Source organism: Felis catus, chromosome C1 (assembly GCF_018350175.1).
Source record: "Felis catus isolate Fca126 chromosome C1, F.catus_Fca126_mat1.0, whole genome shotgun sequence".
Taxonomy (NCBI): Eukaryota; Metazoa; Chordata; class Mammalia; order Carnivora; family Felidae; genus Felis; species Felis catus.
In genome coordinates, this window is record NC_058375.1 from 195,058,782 (window position 1) to 195,068,026 (window position 9,245).

General features: G+C 37.7%; 1 protein-coding gene across 9 annotated transcripts in view; it reads right to left on the reverse strand.

Annotated features, from left to right (window-relative positions):
* KANSL1L (KAT8 regulatory NSL complex subunit 1 like) overlaps positions 1-9,002 on the reverse strand; it is a 132,160-nt gene extending 123,158 nt beyond the window's left edge. For 7 of the 9 annotated variants that reach the window (XM_045034436.1, XM_045034435.1, XM_045034440.1 and 4 more), the window contains exons 1-2: positions 6,458-8,423; positions 5,181-5,218 (exon numbers count right to left, since the gene is read on the reverse strand). The gene's annotated coding sequence lies outside the window, so the exon portion shown is untranslated. Of the gene's footprint in view, positions 1-5,180; positions 5,219-6,457; positions 8,424-8,868 lie in introns of those variants that run through there. The other 2 variants (XM_045034433.1, XM_023259653.2) reach the window with 2 other exon arrangements.
* Positions 9,003-9,245: the final 243 nt, after the last annotated feature.

Below are 9,245 nucleotides of genomic sequence, written 5' to 3' on the forward strand. Positions count from 1 at the left end.
GGAGTGCATTCACATTTGGGGGGGCGGGGGGGGGGGGGGGGGAAGGGGCACAAAGGAGGAGGAGCTACCAAAGAAGAAGAGTCCTAAAAAGTCCAGTCGGTAATGAGAAGGAAATTCCCAAGTGTGTGGCAACTGAGACCTCAAAGTGTTTAAAAGTATATAAAGAAAACAGGAGCAGGTCCATCAAATTACAGTGAAGTCAAATAAAATAAGGATAACAAAGTGACATATGATATATTACTTTCTAAGCAATCTGTTGAAAAGCTTTGCTTTTTCTCCGTTAAGAGTGAATTAAAGAAATACCCAAACCAAGCTCCTTCTAGCCATCCTGTTCTTACCTAAGAGGAGGAAAAAAAAAAACCCAGAAGCATTTGTGCAGTTCACAGCCCAGGGGCACAGGCTTCCTAAAAGACAGACCTAATCATCAGACTATAGAATGCTTCCCCAACATCTTAGTAAAGGGCTATTTACTGGAGTTCCTTTTACCCAATACATCATGTCCCCTTTTTTGACAAGAAATTATAAGGCATACCAAAGGGTAAAATATAGTTTGAAGAGACAGAACAAGCATCAGAACCAGACATAGATATGGAAGGAATGTTGGAATCATGAAACTATAAATTTAAAAGAACTTAAACAACAAGCTACAATTAATTTGCTAAGGGCTCTAAAGGAAAAAAAGTAGATGGCATGCAAGAACGGATGCATCATCATAAAAGCAAAGACATGGAAATTCTAAGAAAGAATCAAAAAGGAATTAGCTAGAGATCAATAACACTGTAACAAAAATGAGAATGCCTTTGATGGGCTCAACAGCAGACTGGACATGGCTGAGAAGAGAATCTCTGAGCTTGAGGATATGCCAACAGAAACTTCCAAAAGTGAAAAGCAAAGAGGAAAAAGACAAAACAACACAAAACAAAACCCAGGAAGAGAACAACCAAGAACTGTGGGAAAACTACAAAATGTGTTTACATGTAATGGGAATACCAGAAGGCAAAGATGAAAAAGAAGAACTATTTGAATAACAATTAAGAACTTCTCCAAATTAATTTGATATCAAACTACAGATTCCGAAGTTCAGAGATCATACAAGACAAATGCCAAAAGTAAATTAAAATAGCATATGTCACCAGATAAATGAAGCACTATATTAAAATTATATTACATTAAGTTATACACAATAGCACGCTCACAATACTTCATGTAAAAATTTTTACTAAAAATTACTTATCATATATATTTTTCCCACTAAAATGAAAGCCACATGAAGGCAGGGTTTGAATGTTTTCATTCAGTACTGTATCCTATAATATTGTTTGGCACACCGCAAGCAGGCCCTTAATAAGTATTTCTTCAACTAATAGCATCAAATATAACAAATTTACAATTGACCCTTAAACAACATGGGTTTGAACTGTGTAGGTTCACTTAAATGTGTTTTTTTTTTTCCAGTAAATACAGAACAGGTACTGTAAATGTGTTGTCTCTCATGACTTTATAACATTCTTTGCTCAGGCTTATTTTATTGTAACAGAATATATAGCACATATAACATACAAAATATGTGTTAATCAGCTATTTATGTTATGGCTTCCAATCAACAGTAAGCTATTAGTAGTTGAGTTCTGGGGAGTCAAAAGATTTATGTAAATTTGTGACTGTATGGGGGTGGTCAGGACCCCTAGCCCCCACGTTGTGCAAGGGCCAGCTGTATTTTAAAATGTCAAGGAAGGGGGTGCCTGGGTGGCTCAGTAAAGCGGCTGACTTCGGCTCAGGTCATGATCTCAGGATTCTTGAGTTCAAGGCTGCATCAGTCTCTGTGCTGACAGCTTGGATCCTGCAGCCTGCTTCGAACTGTGTCTCTCTCTGCCCCCTCCCCTGCTTGCACTCTGTCTCTCTCTCAAAAATAAACAAACATTAAACATAAAAAAAAAAAAATTTATGTCGAGAAAGGAGGTACATGAGATTTTACTATGAAAGGAGTCTTAAGGCTAGGAAATAGTAGTATAGAACATTGCTGTCCAACAAAAATATGATGTGAGTTACACATTTAATTTTAAACTTGCTACTTTAAAAAAAAAAAAAAAACCATGAAATTAATTTTAATTCCACTGAACCCATTATACACAAAATATTATTTCAATCTCTAATATAAACATATCTTGAAGGGAAATTTTATGTTTTGTATGTTTGCTAAGTCACAAAATCCAGGGTTTTTTTACATTTAGCATGAACTCAATTTGGACTAGCCACATTTCAAATGCTTGATAGTCACATGTGATTAAAGCCTACCTTACTGGACAGTACAAAGTATAAAGTATATAGTCCCCCTAAGTAAACAAGAATCAACCATTAACTAAAATATTTCAGTTCCCAAAGTTCTTAGCTAAACATATTGTTTAGTATTTTTAGACACTAATAATATTTTATGCTATCCAAAAAGAATATAGAAAAGGCAAATCCTTAAAAAGCTTTCAAAGAAGCATCTTGATCTTATGAATATCTAGTTTCTAATTATTCTGCGTTCTATTATTCAGTTTCTAATCATGCACATAATTGTGTGGGGAACAAAGCATTTAGACCTTAGCTAAATCTAAGAAATTTCTTTCTAGCTGCTAAAATACTGTAAATACTGTACTCTATTTACTGTAGGGACCATTTATTTCATATGCACCTAAGATAATCAGGCAAAACAGGCCCCCCTTCTAAGAGTTTCATATATAGGACTTTAAAGAACCTGAAACAGGTAACAGAGAAAAACTAAACTCCTTTTGACCACAACATAAAAAAGTAAAATATTAAGCAAACAGGATTTAAGAAACAAAACTGCAAGCTTAGGAACCAACCAGTACCCTTTCAAAGAAAGCAACTAGTCAGATTATTCTGATTATCTGTCAAGAAGCAACTGTTCTCGATAATCCAAAAATCAACTATTTCCTGAGCATGAATTTCGTTTCTGTGTTTTTACAACAAAGTTTTCAACTAACATTTCAATTTAAATAGTAATTAATTAATTACCTTAGCACATCCAAGCCCCGACATTTTGTGGCAAAAAACAAAACCAAAAACCCATCTGTTACAAATCTGTTACAGATAATCCACTTAACTAAATAACCCTACAGCCAACAGTCCATTTTTCCAAAAAATACAAACCAGAGAGAAAATTGCAGTGAAACAAGCCAAAGTTTATGCTTTTTTTTTTAAGTTTATTTATTTATTTTGAGAGGCAGAGAGAGAAATCCAAGCAGGTTCCATGCTGTCAGCACAGAGCCCGATGCAGTGCTTGAGTTCATGAACCGTGAGATCATGACCTGAGCCGAAATTGAGTCTGATGCTTAACTGACTGAGCCACCTATGTGCCCTCAAAGTTTATGCCTTTAAATAACAAACATTTAAAAGCCACAAAAAATCAAAACTTTTTGTCTTTTGTTTTGGCCATAGTAAGCTTCATTATTATATACAATCAAATTAATCCAGTATAAAAAAGAGTCTAAAGTCTGTATCATAAATTCTGATATTTGGTCTACAATTTAATCCAACACATTCACTGTGAATTAAGAAAGAAATTAGTTGCTGCATTACCACAAATAAAAAGCTTTGCCCTGATGTCTACAAAACATTTCCATTAGTAATTTAATATTTATAAATCAGATTTATGAATTTAGCATTAATTAAATGTAAAACAGTCCTGTAGACCTCATGAGATAAAGTAAATATGTCATCCCTCAAAACTGGCATGTACGTAATGAGATATTTACGATGTCAATAATTACTGAGTTGGTCCCAATACTTGGCAGATCAAATCTTTACAATATGTAAGTCACATATACCAAATAACGTTTGGCATACATTCTTTAAAAAAAAAATCAAAAGTTTGTTAATCTAGGAGTGCATGGGTGACTCAGTCAGTTGAGCATCCAACTGTTGATTTCAGCTCAAGTCATGATGCCAGCATTGTGGGATTGAGCCCATGTTAGGCTCTGCAAGAGTGTGGAGCCAGTTTGAGGTTCTCTTTCTCCCTCTGCTACTCCCCTGCTCCCACATGTGCTCTCTTTCCCTCTAAAAAAAAATAATTTTTTAAAAAAGTTTGCTACTCTAGTCTATCTTCAGAATTGAAACTGATAGACAATTTAGATAAGAAAAACCATCCTTCCTTCTGAAAATGAACAAAAATTAAATGCCAAATCTGATTTTCCACCCCCTAAAATACTCCAGATTTTGACTATGATTTATATTCTAGCACATGAATGTATATCCCACAGAGTCCATGGAAAATATCCTATTCAAATCTACCTAGAACATTAATTTACTCTTTGAACTGGAATCTGGATAATCCCAGTTCTCTTAAATGCAGTAACACAAACTAGGAATTACAGTATCACAAATAAGGCAGACTCATCTACAAGTTTAAAACAATAAAAACTACCAACAGCATTATGAGAGAGGGAGAAGCCTGAAGTAGGGACAAAAATTATTTTCCACAGTTACAACTTAAATGTGTTTCAGACAGCTGATCCATTATAAAAGTCAGAGAAAGAATAGGCAAAAAAGCCAAATTCTCTTAGCAAAGTATGAGAGAAGCTCTTTCAAATATTAATAAAATATTTAAAAATTCAAAATTTTAAATTTATAACTCATAAAGAAAAATTCCAATTAAAACAACAGAAGCAATGAGAGTTTATACTGGTATAATTTTACTCCTCAAAAATACAGGAACTGATGGAAGATATAAATACAAAATAGTGTCATGTTTTCAAGGTTTGTTACATACAGGCATTCTCAATTTACAGCAGAAAACACTGCAGTAATTGGCATGACCAGGGTACAGTTGGCTCAGTACTCTGTACTCAGTAATGTTTATAGCAAGAACTTCTTCCACTTTGAAAACTATCCCTAAAAAGGAATTCTCTTTGAAGACTAAAGGAATTTAATTAAAGATAAAGCCACTTGGGTGGCCACATAACACATCAAACAGATCATACTTCAAGCAGAATTATTACTATTCAGTTGTAAGTGCATGACTCATAGGAATATAAATGAAGGGTTTTTTTCTGTGTACATCCGCTTGGATCCAGAAATTTACATTTAGAAATACACTATCACATTTGTTTCAATTTAATTTCATGTCGTTAAACAATGATTAATGAATGATCTACCAAATAATTTTTTTTAATTACCTTGAAAAACATGCTTGAGAATTCTTGGACTTACAGGACTGGAAACAGACAATAAATACAAGGTGCATTACAAATATTAATAAAACCTCAATATTATAAATGAATCCATTTTCTCCCAATTCTGAATACTTATAGAGAACTGCCGCATGTGTGTAGAAATAAAACATGCTTCTAAAAACCTTCATTACGAATCAAGTATTAAAAACCTTCATTACGAATGGTCTTCAGATTTTCATTATACTGTCTACAGGCAAGTACAATATTACCATTTTTATTAACATTTGGTTTTTTATTTATCCTACATGGAATAAGGAGCACAGTTCATGGAAATCTCTCTTTAAGACAACATTTAAGAGGAAAAAAATTAAAAGAAATCGTGTGTAAATGATACACCCTCCTTGCCTTTCTAAATTGAAGATAAAATACAGAAAGTAATGTAAGATTGTATTGATAATTTGGGGTCATCCCTATATACAGCATTCCATTAAAGTACTGTAATACAGTCAGGACTTTAGGATAGAGGTAGAAGATGATATGCTTTAAAGTCAGTAAATTGGTTGCAAAGTCCCTATTACCGGTCACTTCTGTTGCAGGTAGCCCCATTCCTTGCAGTTTATAACTTGAGGAACTCAACTAGTAAACAATCCTAAACACAATTCTAAAACCAAAAGAAACAGATTTCTGCCTCCTTCACAATCTAATACAGTATAGACAAATGCAAAAGGACATGAGAGGAAAATAACTGAATAAAGGAAAACAAAAAGTACAGATACATATAAAGTTTATGTAGGTTAAAGGCAGTAAAAGATGTTATAGGCAATAACTGGTGGACTATCAAGAACAATGTGAATAAAACAAAGAAACTTCAGACATTAGGCCTTAAAAAAATAATAACCCAGTAAAGGCTACCTGTGAAACTAGAATGATCAAAATGAAATTTTAAGTGAATTCTATACAAGATAGATAAATGAATAAAGGAAATGAAATAGTTTAAGTTATTGTGATAAATGGCATAAAAACTGGATGGAGCTCTCGGATAATGTAGCAGTTGAACAATGAGAAGTCACTGGACCTTTTAGTAGACATCTCTGAGAAGAGCAGTGAGTCCCCCACATGAAGGGAGTACTCTAATGAATCAATCACAATGACCGTACGTTGCCAACAATGTACTGGTAAACTCAATAAGACAAAAAAGGCAAGACATCACTTCCTAATCTTCCAGAGGTCAAAAAGGTAAATATTAATAGCCAAATGGCAAGTATTCACTGATCACTCACTTTGTGATTAGCAGCATGTCAAATATGAAATACACTCTTCTCCTTCCAGCAGCTTACAAGTTAGGAAAATAAAATATATGGGTCACAAGACATCAGTGGAAAAAAAATTTAATGCAAATTAAAGCAAGATTTTTTGTTTCAATACTAACTAGAAGAGGAAAAAAAGATATAATGTGAGGTTGGCTCATACACTAGATACACTGTCATACTAGTTACAACATTCTGGAAGGTAGTTTGGTGATGTTCAAGAGCCTTAAACACACACACACACACACACACACACACACACACACACACACACTTTGACCTAGTAATTTCTCTTTTACAAACCTAAGGGGGAAAATTTTTTCAAAGATTTAAGTAAAAGGTGATTCTCTGTAGTGAAGTTTACACTTTAGCAAAACATCAGAAACATCCCAAACATCTGCCAATCGGAAAAATTTTAAATATGATAGTTACATGATATAATTTTAAGCAACTAAAAATAACTTTTCAAAGACTAATGACATTGGAACGTTTACCAGGTAGAGTTAAATGAAAATAACACATGAACCCAGTTATAGGGAAAATACACAAACAGGCATAGAGAGAAACACAAATTGTATTTTTCTTAGTTGCACTCATCTTTATTTTCCAAATTATTTTATAATAAGATTAAGTAAGCAATTGCTATTTAGAAATGGCACGTATGACGCACAAAAAATAAATGTAAAAAATAAATGTGATAGAACTGGCCTGGATTTGTAAAAAATCATGTGAAACTCTAGAAGGGCTGGGGAAGAGAAATAATGATCACCTAGGTTAAAACTACAGAAAAATGGTGGCAACCTTGACACTGATCTGAGTAAATAGGAGGAAAGTGGAGAAGAATCAAAAATAATAGTTACAACAGATATTAAAGATATTCAAATATATCCTATTTCATGATTCATTCACCGTTTATACTCTTCCAGTATGCTGGATTTAAAAAAAAACAACAACTGACTTTTGCTATAAAACCGTATTCCTTAGCAATTTCTGTATTTGTAATGCTTGGTGAAGATTTTTACTAACAGAAGGTATTTAATTATCATAACAATCTCTTAAAGCAGGGATAGTATTATGAAACTATCTGCAGGACGAAACAAACATTGAGATGAGAGGGGTTGTGACTTGCCCAAGGAAACAGCTAGTTAAAAACTGGAAACAGCAGAAACCACTCGACGCTAAACCTCTTTCTCAAGTAATCTACATTCCAGAATACCAAGTTTTTCCCCAATATTGAATTATTTTTAAAGCCTCTTTTACCTAGTCAAAAAACACCGCCAGTTTTGTCTGCAGTACTGGTAAATATCTCTTACGTTTAATTGGTAGGTAACAAAACTACCCCAATCCTGCATTTTAAAAACATTCCTACCGACCCAAACTCAGCACCAAGTTAAGCAAACGGAGTTAAGGCGAAATAAGTTACCCTCTTAAACCTCACCAGCTGACTAAAGTTTGGGGAATCAAAAAGGAATGTGCTTCCCTCAGATAAAAAAAATAAGAAGAAATCGCCAAAACCCCCCGCCTCCCCGCGCCGCGCCTCACAGCTGATCCGAGGTAAAGGGTGGAGTGGATCTGCCGGGCAGGGAACCAAACAAACACTAATTCTCTCGAAGTTAAGAAACATTACAAGAGGGTCCATCCAGTGCCTTCCCTCTTGTATGCAAAGCTAGCCTCTTCTTTAATGACTAGAAAACAGCTTTGTATTTCTGGCTACCAATCACCACATATCCTCAAATTTTCCAGCAACGTCGGTCCCTTCAGAACACCTAGAAGCAACACAAACTTGGCAACACCATTCCTTAATAATTCTTTAGATTCCTCTCCACCCCATCTAATTCCAAAGACCAAATCAACGTATGCCTGAAACAAAGTATAAAATAAAGAAAACAAGGGTCACATCTAACATAGCTCCGCTTCAGAGCTCTCCCAAAACAGCCGACACCACAACCGCACCCGGAGAGGAGCGGCCGCTAAATCAAGGGGCGGGCCCAGGAAACCACGTGTTCTGCCTTCTGCGCACGCGCCAGCCAAAACAAAAGGGAGGCCTGCCAAGCCCCTCCCCTGCCCCCACGTGACCGCGCCTAGGACCGCCCCCACCCCTCCCTCCACTCCTTCTCTCCCCTCCCCTCAGCTTCTGCCAAGGCTGTTAGGTTTAGCCGTTTAAATTTGGCTGCGGTCCGACCCCTGCCCTAGAGCGCGATCCTGTGCCGGGACCCAGAGTCCAACAGCCCAGAGGATTCGGGGGGCGAAGGGGCTGCCGTTCGGCTGCCGGGCCCGCAAGTCCACCCGGCGGTCTTCTCCGCTCTCCCCTCCCCGCGCTGCCGCCGTCCCCGGCAGAGGAGACCCACCCCCCTCAGCCCGCCGCTGAGACGCCGGCCACTCGCCTGCTGGGGCGCCCTGGCTCCCCTCCGCCGCCGCACCTTCGGTCCGGCCGTGGTGGGGGCTGCTGAAGTGATCTCTAGCTGCCCGCCCGCCTCCCCCCACCCGGGGCGCCGCTGACTCGTCTCCAGAGCGCGCCCCGCTCCCGCCCCGGCCGCCGCCGCCGCGGTTTAACAGTCCGCCCGCTGCCCGCAGCTCCGGGCGGCTCGGGGACGGAACCCTGCCGTGGTGGAGGGGCAGTGGGCGGGGCGCGACGCCAGCCAATGGCAGCGGGGGAGGGGAAGCGCCATGCAAATGAGCGCGGGTGGCGGGGAAACCCCGGCAGGGGGCGGGGCCTGCATAAGCGACTTGGAGCGTTCTGGAAGTGGCTGAAGCGCAACGC